Source organism: Salvelinus fontinalis, chromosome 20, assembly GCF_029448725.1.
Source record: "Salvelinus fontinalis isolate EN_2023a chromosome 20, ASM2944872v1, whole genome shotgun sequence".
NCBI lineage: Eukaryota > Metazoa > Chordata > Actinopteri > Salmoniformes > Salmonidae > Salvelinus > Salvelinus fontinalis.
In genome coordinates this window covers 28,068,175-28,080,078 of record NC_074684.1, presented here as the reverse complement: position 1 = coordinate 28,080,078, position 11,904 = coordinate 28,068,175, and the positions used below count along the sequence as shown (strand labels likewise).

The following is an 11,904-nucleotide window of genomic DNA, read 5'->3' as shown; positions in this document are numbered from 1 at the left end:
CTGTTTTTATTCCTCTGCCAGTTTTAATCCTTTATATAGGGCAGACAGACCAGTTCCCTACCTCAACCCGCTGCCACCTGCCGCCTCCGGTTTTGGGGTAGTGCTGTAATCAATTGGTTATAATCTTTGGTTGAGCAGACCTTCCCATGTATTTCCGATAGTTCTATGTAGGACATGCACTATATACACAAAAGTATGTGGACACCCATTCAAATGTGTGGATTTGGCTATTTCAGCCACACCCGTTGCTGACAGGTGTATCGAATCGAGTACACAGCCATGCAATCTCCATAGACAAACATTGGCAGTAGAATGGCCTTACTGAAGAGCTCAGTGACTTTCAACATGGCACCGTCATATGATGCCACCTTTCCAAAAAGTCAGTTCGTCAAATTTCTGCCCTGTTAGAGCTGCCCCGGTCAACTCTAAGTGCAGTTATTGTGAAGTGTTCAAATCCCCAAGCTGACAAGGTACAAATCTGTCGTTCTGCCCCTGAACAGGCAGTTAACCCACTGTTCCTAGGCCGTCATTGAAAATAAGAATTTGTTCTTAACTGACTTGCCTAGTTAAATAAAGGTAAAAATAAAAAATAAAAATAAAAAATATATAAACTGAACAGTACCGGACCCAAAATCGAACCTTGTGGAACGCCACATGTGATGTGTATTTTCTCTAACTTATGTGACAAAAAAACTCTAGACCGGTTAAATAGGTCCTAAACCAATTTAGAACTGGACTGGAAAGGCCAGAAGGACATCATGGTCAAAAATGTTGAATGCAGCACTTAAATCAAAGCGTACAAGGACAGAGAGCTGTTTGGCATCTGTGTTGGCTCTAAGATCATTTACCACTTTAACTAAGGCTGATTGGATTTTTTCCCAAAAAAATTATTTTGCTGTTTGAAAACCAATTTCTCCAGAATTTTGCTTAAGAATGGAAGGTTGGAGATTGACTGTAAATTGCTAAAAGCTGAAGAATCTAGATTACTTTACTTCACAAGGGGTTTCACCATAGCAGTTTTTAGTGCAGTGGGGAAAGTGCCTGTGAACAGGGAATGATTTAACAATAGCTTGCACTTCTTCAGATATGCAATTATAAACTGTTTTGAAGAAGGTGGTGGGGATAGGATCGAGAAGGCAGGTAGAAGGCTTAAGATGTGATATCACTTTCCTGAGCATGTCTGTGTCAACCAGGGAAAATCCATAGTGCCTTTGTGTGGTAGGCTAGGGCACATATCAAACCTCTCATCAGGTTTTGCTTGACTGATACCCAGCCTAATGTTTGTTATCTTATCTCTGAAATATGCTGCAAACTCATCACATTTAGATGTGGAGGAAAGTTCACATAGGTCGGCGTGGGTAGGATTTATTAGGCCATCAATGGTCGAGAAGAGCACTCTCAAATTATTCTGATTATTAGTGATTGAGTTAGAGAAATGAGCCCGTCTGGCTTTTCTAATTGCCTTGTTAAATATGCCAAGTTGCTCTCTCAGATTATCATAATGGACCTGCAACTTTGACTTTCTCCACTTCTGCTCCGCCTTTCTGCTTTTTTTCTTGAATTTACTAGTTTCCTCACTCCGTTTGGATGTGGCCCTTTTCAACTTTACTGGAGCTATGGCATCAATGGTTGCCCTTAATTTGCTATTAAATTGATCAACTAAATCATCACGAGGAAGGCAGAATAGGTGATGGAGTATTGTTCATACACTCAATAAAACCTGTCTGATCAGGATGAACAATACCTGGTAAAACCTTTTTAATTCTGTGTACGATGCATTTTGGCCGTATTTTTGCATTCACAACATTGAGTTCAGTTATTTAGATGGACTGGATCTTTATATTTGTCATCTGGGTATTGTTTTAGTTATAGTGAAAACAGACCTTCCTGCTGCGTACCTGACAGACCATTTTTTATCTGAGTAGTTAAAACAAGCTACTAATGGAGCTTTGAATACATAAAAAAAGGCTTGATTGAAATGATTTAACAGCCTCAAAGTTATTCCTTTCATTGGCCTTCGCATTGATATTTTTGTGAATTTGTTAATTTTCAATTTTGTATTATTTGGAAAGAATTCCTTACAGTAATCATCATTCATAGAGTGAGGAGGAGACTGAAAATAGAACATCTGCTTAAAGTATTTAGCTTGCTTTTTAAAATATAATTTGGAGAGTCATAGGTGACTTCGTCTTTAGTAACGAGTTTCTGCAAATTATTTTTGGTATCGTTCCTGTGTTGAAGTTTCATGTAGAATTTGGTAGGGATGGTGTTAGACGGGTGATGAGCTGTGCCTGGTTTTCTCCAGACATAGAGCTTTGAATTCAGGCCAAGAGTTACAGTTTTGTCTCATCAGACACAGAATATTTTGCCTTATGCTCCGAGTCTTTCATGTGCCTTTTTGCAAACTCCATACGTGCTGTCATGTACATTTTTCAAAGGAGTGGGTTCCAAATGGCCATTCTCCCATAAAGCCCAGATTGTGGAAGTGCTGCAGAGACTGTTGTCCTTCTGGCATGTTCTTCTATCTCAGCCAAGGAACTCTGTAGTTTTGTCCAAGTGGTCATTGGGTTTTTGGTCACCTCCCTGACCAAGGTGCTTCTTATCTGGTTGCTCAGTTTAGTCGGACGACCAGCTCTAGGCAGAGTCTGGGTAGCTCCATATATTTGTTCAATTTCCCAATGATGGAGACCACTGCTCTTGGAAACTTTCCACACTCTAGAAATAGTTTTATACCCTTCCCCAAATATGTCTAATCACAATTCCATTACGGAAATCTACAGACAGTTCCTTGGACTTCATGGTATACAGTAGTTTCAGCTCTGACATACACTTTTTACTGTAGGACCTTATATTGACAGGTGTTTCTTTCTAAATCATGTCCAAAACTATTGAATTGGCCACAGGTGGACTCTAATCATTTTTGTAGTGACATCTCAAGGATGATCAAAGGAAATTGGGTGCACCTGAGCTCAATGTGGAGTGACATAGCAAAGGTTTGGAATAGTTATGTAAATAAGATATTTCGACATTTCATTTTCGATTAATTTGCAAATATTTTCTAAAACATGTTTTCACGTTGTCATTATGGAGTATTGTGTGAAGACAAGTGAGATTAAAAAATATATATTTCATCCATTTTGAATTTAGGCTGTAACAACTAAATGTAGAATAAATATGAATCCTTTCTGAAGGCACTATTTTCCCAAGGCCCATTATAATGTAACCCCGCCCATTATGTGTCACAGCAAGCCAATCTCGTGGCCTATAGCAGTCAAAACTCCGGCTCCAGCTCATAGATCGAGAAAAGCCGACTAAACTAGTTCTGAAGGACAAGGTTGACATAAGTTTACCTACCAGCATCTCGTGTTTTTTTTTTATATTGGACGGATCGGAATTTACCGTTACAACTTGAAAGTCCAGTCCGACAGCGGGAAATGACACAGGAGCTTGCAAAGTAAGTACACGGTCCAGTTGTCTTTGGTGTAGGCTATATGCACACTTGTAGACATAACCAGGTCCGCAATAACGCGCAGCAGCTTTTAGATGACAAATTGTATATTTCATTATCACAGTTATTAGGGGATTGCTGAGCTTCCTTGACTTCCCATGTCGCTTAGTTTTAAGAATGGTAGTTTTAGTTGACAAACTGTCTAAGGAAACCTATTCAATTAATTACTGTCACTATATGATTGTGCATTGAACTTCTCAGGCAGACTATGTGTGCTACACACATAGTCTGAGGATGTATCAACAACATTGTAGTTACTCCACAATACTAACCTAATTGACAGAGTGAAAAGAAGGAAGCATGTACAGAATACAAATACTGCAAAAATAAAATGTGGGGCAAATCCAATACAACACATTACAGTACCACTCTCCACATTTTCACCGATAGCGGTGGCTGCATCATGTTATGGGTGTATTTGTAATCGCTAAGGACTGGGGAGTTTTTCAGAATAAAAAAGAAACAGAATGGAGCTAAACACAGGCGCAACCTGGTTCAGGTACTGTTATCAGTGTCCTGCTTTTGCTAATCTCGCTCTTCTCCACCCCAATTTCCCTCACCCCCCGTTTCCCTCTCCCACTAACCACACTAATTTCCCTCACCCTCCCTCTCCAACTAACCACTCTTTTCCCTCACCTTCCCTCTCCCTTTTCACCATCATCCCTCACCCTCTCATGCTAACCACACTCTTTTCCCTCACCCTCCCTCTCCAACTAACCACTCTTTTCCCTCACCCTCCCTCTCCCTTTTCACCATCATCCCTCACCCTCTCATGCTAACCACACTCTTTTCCCTCACCCTCCCTCTCCAACTAACCACTCTTTTCCCTCACCCTCCCTCTCCCCATCTTCCCTCACCTTCTCCAACTAACCACACTCTCTTCCCTCACCCGCCTTCTTCCTTTTCACCATCATCCCTCACCCTCTCCCACTAACCACACTATTTTCCCTCACCCTCCCTCTCCCACATCCTCACCTTCTCCAGGTGTTGCGGAGCAGCTACAGATGAGTTTCCAGAAGCTGTCTGGTTCCCCTGCGGCCGCTACATCCTCCGGGCCCAGCCTGCACCACCAGACCGTGGAGAGCAACCCTCCAGCCCTCCAACCTAAAATACTGGCACCCAGCCCCGAGGGCCTGCAAGCCCAGGTAAGGCCCAGTGCCCGGTTGCATGAAACGCCTTAGGTAGAGTCAGTGATGAACAAAGTAGACCTCCCTTACCCTGAAACACTTCACCTAAACCAAAACAGAGGTGATGGTGTCATCCTAACTGATGTTGTATACAACAGCGATAGCCTTCAGACAGACACGGTGCCCAGTTCCCAGACTGCTGAGAGCTTGTGGCGGTTGTATGTGCTGGGTGAAGGAGAGGGGCCATGCAGGCCTGTGTGTTCTCTCCTCTGATGGGGGATGTTTTCACTGTCAGCACTGTTCAAATCTACCAAGCTACCCTTTCCCCTTCGCTTTCTATTCCACCTTACTCATTCTATTTCTTGGAGTTGTGGAGAGTGACTCCCTTCTAACCTGTCGTGTCACAGGGGCTCTTTCACTTTCACTGAATAGGGCCCATCTTCACCATCTCGTTTAAATCTAGTTTCAGCTAAATAAATAGTTCCCCCCCACATATAGGTAGTAGGAATGATGACGCTTTAGAAAAAAAGTTAATTGTTGCGGCCATGTAGAGATTTATAAATATACATGTATAAACAAAACGGCCAAGACACGTGCTCTGTTTAAATATGGTCTGGATGAGAGGACCAGGATGTCTGTCGTATGCTGTTTACACACTGGTTATTTGTCACATGCACAAGGAAAGGAGCAAACAGGCAAGTGAGACAAACCATTGGCAAAGAGGCACTCTGCTTTTAGGAGTCCACTGTTCAATCTCCTTTGCTTCATGAAAGTTACATTCAACTCTTTCAGATTGGTCTGTAGGCACAACTCACCGGTATTGTGCTCCACTTAGCACAGGGCTAGAGTAATGTACTTTTTACTCATTTAGCAGACTCTCTTATCCAGAGTGACTTACAGTAATGAATGCATACATTTTGTACTTGTCTCCCGTGGGAATCGAACCCACAACCCTGGCGTTGTAAGCGCCATGCTCTAACAACTGAGCAACACAGGAAGACTACATTGAGTAAAGTCAAACCGTATTAAAAAACTAAATCACGACAGCTGTGAGGGAAACAGGAAGTTTTGGTACAATTTTAGGAATGCTGAAACATACAGTTAATTTGTTCGTTTGACATGGTGGGATCTTTTTGTGTCTGTAAAATTAATTCTGTGAGAAATGGCGGTGGAAAGTAAACTTGGAGTCACAATGATATGGTGCGTGGTCCTCCCACTACGCCTCTGGAAACCATATGCAGTTTATTACAGAGCTTTCAGAAAGTATTCACACCCCGGGACTTTTTCCACATTAAAATGGATTACATTGAGATTGTGTCACTGGCCTACACTCAATACCCCATAATGTCAAAGTGGAATTACGCTTTTTGAAATGGTTACAAATTAATTAAAAATGAAAAGCTGAAATGTCTTGAGTCAATTAGTATTCAACCCCTTTGCTATGGCAAGCCTAGATAAGTTCATGAGGAAAAATGTGCTTAACAACTCACTCTGTGATTCACTGTGTGCAATAGTAGTGTATAACATGATTTTTAAATGACTACCTCAACTCTATACCCCACCCATACAGTACCAGTCAAAAGTTTGGACATACCTACTCATTCCAGGGTTTTTCTTTTTCTTTTTGCTATTTTCTAAATTGTAGAATAATAGTGAACACATCAAACTATGACATAACAAATATGAAATCATGTAGTGACCAAAGTGTTAAATCAAAATATATTTTATATTTGAGATTCTTCAAAGTAGACACCCTTTGACAGCTTTGCACACGCTTTGCATTCTCTCAACCAGTTTCATGAGGTAGTCACCTGGAATGCATTTCAATTAACAGGTGTGCCTTGCTAAAAGTTAATTTGTGGATTTTTTTTCCTTCTTAATACATTTGAGCAAATCAGTTGTGTCGTGACAAGGTAGGGTTGGTAAACAGAAGATAGCCCTATTTGGTAAAAGACCAAGTCCATATTATGGCAAGAACCACTCAAATAAGCAAAGAGAAACAACAGTTCATCATTACTTTAAGAAATGAAAGTCAGTCGATCCAGAAAACTTCAAGAACTTTGGAAGTTTCTTCAAGTGCAGTCATAAAAACCATCAAGCGCTATGATGAAACTGGCTCTCATGAGGACCGCCACAGAAAAGGAAGACCCAGACTTACCTCTGCTGCAGAAGATAAGTTCATAAGAGTTACCAGCCTCAGAAATTGCAGCCCAAAAAAATGCTTCACAGTTTTCAAGTAACAGACATCTCAACATCAACTGTTCAGAGGAGACTGCGTGAATCAGGCTTTCATGGTTGAATTGCAGCAAAGAAACCACTACAAAAGGACACCAATAAGAATAGACTTGCTTGGGCCAAGAAACACGAGCAATGGACATTATCTGTCCTTTGGTGTGAGTCCAAATTTTAGATATTTGGTTCCAAACTCTGTGTCTTTGTGAGACGCAGAGTAAGTGAACATGATCTCCGCATGTGTGGTTCCCACCGTGAAGCATGGAGGAGGAGGTGTGATGGTGCTTTGCTGGTAACACTGTCAGTGATTGATTGATTTAGAATTCAAGGCACACTTTACCAGCATGGCAACCACAGCATTCTACAGCGATATGCCACCCCATCTGGTTTGCGCTTAGTGGGACTATCATTTGTTTTTCAACAGGATAATGACCCAACACACCTCCAGGCTGTGTAAGGGCAATTTGACCAAGAAGGAGAGTGATTGAGTTCTGCATCAGATGACCTGGCCTCCACAATCACCCGACCTTAACCCATTTGAGATGGTTTGGGATGAGTTTGACCGCAGAGTGAAGGAAAAGCAGCCAACAAGTGCTCAGCATATGTGGGAACTCCTTCAAAACTGTTGGAAAAGCATTCCAGGTGAAGCTGGTTGAGATAATGCCAAGAGTGTGCAAAGCTGTCAACAAGGCAAAGGGTGGCTATTTTGAAGAATCTAAAATAAATATTTTGATTTATTTAACACTTTTTTTGGTTTCTACATGATTCCATATGTTATTTCATAGTTTTGATATCTTCACACTTTTTGTACAATGTAGAAAATTGTAAAAATAAAGAAAAACCCTTGAATGAGTAGGTGTGTCAACTTTTGACTGATACTGTAAAATTATCTGGAAACCGCTCAAGGATTTCACCATGACCCCAATGGTGACTTCAAAAGAGTTATAGTTTAATGGCTGTGATAGGACAAAACTGAGGATGGATCAACAACATTGTAGTTATTCCACAATACTAACCTAATTGACAGAGTGAAAAGAAGGAAGCCTGTACAGAATACAAATATCCCAAAACATGCATCCTGTTTGCAACAAGGCACTATAGTAATACTGCAAAAAAATGTGACACATCAATTCACTTTTTGTCCTGAATACAAAATGCTATGTTTGGGCCAAATCCAATACAACACATTACTGAGTACCACTCTTCATATTTTCAAGCATAGTGGTTCCTGCATCATGTTATGGGTATGCTTATAATGCTTAAGGACTAGGGAGTTTTTCAGAATAAAAAATAAACGTAATGGAGCTAAGCACTGGCAAAATCCTAGAGGAAAACCTGGTTCAGTCTGCTTTCCACCAGACACTGGGAGATGAATTTACCTTCAGCAGGACAAAAACCTAAAACACAAGGCCAAATCTAGACTGAAGTTGCTAACCAAGAAGACGGTGAATGTGGTCGAGTTAGTTTTGACTTAAATCTACTTGAAAATCTGGGTCAAGACCTGAATTTCTGTCCAGCAGTGATCAACAACAAATTTGACAAAGCTTGAAGATTTTCTAAAAGAATAATGGCAAATGTTGCACAATCCAGGTGTGTAAAACTCTGAGTGACTTACCCAGAATGACTCACAGCTTTAATCGCTGCCAAAGGTGCTTCTACAAAGTATTGACTCAGGTGTGAATACTAATGTAAATGAGATCTGTATTTCATTTTCAAAAAATGTGCTAACATTTCTAAAAACGTTTTCACTTTGTCCTTATGGAGTATTGTGTGTAGATTTGTGAGAATAATTGTTTTAATCCATTTTGAATTCAGCCTGTAACATCAATGTGGAATAAATCATGGGGCATGAATACTTTCTGAAGGAACTGTAGGCTACAGATTAAATAAATTGATGAACTTCACACGCTAGTGAAAGTGCACAGTGATGGAGCTTGATGCTCCGTTCCAATAAATATCCAGGGTCTTATTCTGGTGGCATGATGATCGATGCTTGAAAACTTAAGCGAAGGAAATTGTGTGTAGTACATCGTCAAACACTGATTATTATCCACAGCAAGTCTGTTTGGTGGAAACACACCACTGGTGCGAAAATGTGCATATTTTCTTATAATCGCTTGAAAATCTGGTCGCCAATTGGATGGAAACCTAGCCAACGTCATTGATTTTTTCTGCAATGTTTTGTTTCCCCCTCAGGTTTTGTAAGAACCACTATGCGGAGATGGAGGCCACTCTCCCCAGGATGTACGACTGGCTACTGGACCGGTTCTCCTTCTTGCTGGGGGTGAAACCTGACTTTGTGTATGGAAAAAGTACTGAAGGTGGAGAGGCATTTCCTCAGGAGCAGCAAGCCCTGGGCTAGAGCTTTAACTACGCCCACAAAGACACAGCCCAGAAAACAGGCCAACGGCAAACAAACCAGAAAAACAACTTTGTTCTCTAGGCAGCTAAAGAGAGTGACTTCATCGGGACCAACTACTATGGATTGTTACTGTGCCATAATGGCATGCTGACGGATTACTTTCGTTTTTGTCTCGATGCAACATGATTGAGTGTTTATGCCTTTTTGTACAAATTGCCTCACCGCATTGCCAAGAATGAATGGCAATGCTCCTGTGGATTATAATGCAATTACGATGCGATATGATGTTTATGAACATGCTGTACTTTCAGTTATATTAAACTATATTTTCTGTTATTACAATGTTATACGTGAACCTTTGTCCCAGCTATGAATCTGAGGTTCATAAAAATCTGACATTTATGCACATATGGCTTTGCAGCTCTGTTAATTAGGGAATACCTGACATTTTAGGCTAAGACTACAGGCTGACAATTTGCGTGTTACTTTAGTTTTGAGTGTGATGGACAGGTAATGGGTGTTACCTGCCATTAGGGGTTTTGGACTGCTTTGTCCCAATGCTCAGGCACTTCTAGGAAACTTTGTAGAAGCACCTATGACAGTGATTACAGCTTTAAGTAATCTTGGGTATGTCTGTATCAGCTTTGCACATCTGGATTTGGGGATTTTCTTTCATTCTTCCTTGCAGATTTTCTCAAAATCTGTTATGTTAGATGGGGAGAGTGGACAGCAATCTTCAAGTCACTCCAGATCATCACCAATCCTCCACCAAATTTCACAGTGGGTGCGAGACCTGGAGAGGCCTACAAGCCACAGTGTCTCGCACCCACTGTGGAATTTGGTGGAGGATCTGTGATGATCTGGGGGTTCTTCAGCGAGGCTGGAATCAGGTAGATTTGTCTTTGTGAAGGATGCATGAATCAAGCCACGTACAAGGTTGTCCTGGAAGAAAACCTGCTTCCTTCTGCTCTGACAATGTTCCCCAACTCTGAGGATTGGTTTTTCCAGCAGGACAATGCTCCATGCCACACAGCCAGGTCAATCAAGGTGTGGATGGAGGACCACCAGATCAAGACCTTGTCATGGCCAGCCCAACCTCCAGACCTGAACCCCATTGAAAACCTCTGGAATGTGATCAAGAGGAAGATGGATGGTCACAAGCCATCAAACAAAGCCAAGATACTTACATTTTTGCTCCAGGAGTGGCATACAATTGGAAATTCTGAACATCGCTCCCCATGATGGCTGTCTTTCGGAATGTGTTCCCACCTATAAATACCTTGGAGTTTGGTTAGATGATCATCTCTTTTAAAACTATTAACTGAGATGGCAAAGAAGCTGAAATTGAGAATTAGATTTTTTTATAGAAATATATCTTGTCTGTCATCGGAGCACAGAAAGGAAATTGTACAGACCACTTATGTCAGTGCTTGATTATGGTGATATATGCATGGATCAGCATCAGTACTGAAGAAATTGGATGCAGTGTATCATGCAGCGTTGCGCTTTGTTACTGGTGCAAACATCATTGCCTTTTATACACTTTGGTTGGCTTTTAGAAGGGCCAGACACTGGTTGATATTTGTCTATAAAGCTGTCTTGCAGAAACGTCCTAATTATTTTAACTAAAAAATCCAGTGGTCAAACAGAATTTATCAGACTCGGTCACAGGACATGCTAGTGCTAGAGATACCCTGGATTCACTCTGTTAGGCTAAACGGCATTTGAATATCATGCTCCACACTCATGGAATGAATTGCAGTGAGAACTCCAGTTAGATGTTTTGGTGCCTGTAAGACAGTTTAAATGCACATTACATTAACTTTTTATTATAAACTGTAATTGCTTTTTGTTATAAACTGTAATTGCTTTTTGTAATGTATTTTTCTTATAGTGTATTTATTTTAATATTTTTCATCTCCGTCTTGTACCTTTTTATATGTTTTCATTTTGTTTGGTTTTAAATTGTTATTAATTGCTGTGTTTGTATTGTTGTATCACAGGGCACAACTGTAAAAGAGACTCTGTCTCAGCTTGTTTCCCCTGTTTAAATAAATGTTAATAAAATAGTCACCCAACATCAATGTGAAAAACTGATGGAGAGCATGCCAAGACGCATGAAATCAGGGTTATTCTACCAAATATTGATTTCTGAAATATCTTCCTAAGTTAAAACATTAGTATTGTGTTGTTAAAAATGAATATGAACTTATTATCTTTGCATTATTCGAGGTCTGACAACACTGCATATTTTTTGTCATTTTCTGCAAATAAAATGCTCTAAATGACAATATTTTTACTTGGAATTTGGGAGAAATGTTGTCAGTAGTTTATAGAATAAAACAAAAATGTTAATTTCACCCAAACACATACCTATAAATAGTCAAACCAGAGAAACGGATAATTTTGCAATGGTCTCTTAATTTTTTCCAGAGCTGCATGTGGGAACTCATTCAAGACTGTTAGAAAAGCATTCCTCATGAAGCTGGTTGAGAGAATGCCAAGAGTGTGCAAAGCTGTCATCAAGGCAAAGGGTGGCTACTTTGAAGAATATAAAATATATCTTTATTTATTTAATACTTTTATGGTTACTACATTACTTCCTGGTTTTGATGTCTTCACTACTATTCTGCATTGTGGAAAATAGTAAAAATAAAGGAAAACCCTTGAATGAG

The 11,904-nt window shown here is 40.3% G+C and overlaps 1 long non-coding RNA gene and 1 other non-coding gene across 2 annotated transcripts; one reads left to right on the top strand and one right to left on the bottom strand.

Annotated features, from left to right (window-relative positions):
* The first annotated feature begins 4,023 nt into the window (after window positions 1–4,023).
* Window positions 4,024–11,904, top strand: LOC129817634 (uncharacterized). The gene is made up of 2 exons (XR_008753747.1): window positions 4,024–4,653; window positions 9,064–11,904. It is a non-coding gene; the product is annotated as an uncharacterized LOC129817634 (long non-coding RNA).
* trnav-uac (transfer RNA valine (anticodon UAC)) lies at window positions 5,560–5,636 on the bottom strand. The gene has a single exon. It is a non-coding gene; the product is annotated as a tRNA-Val (tRNA).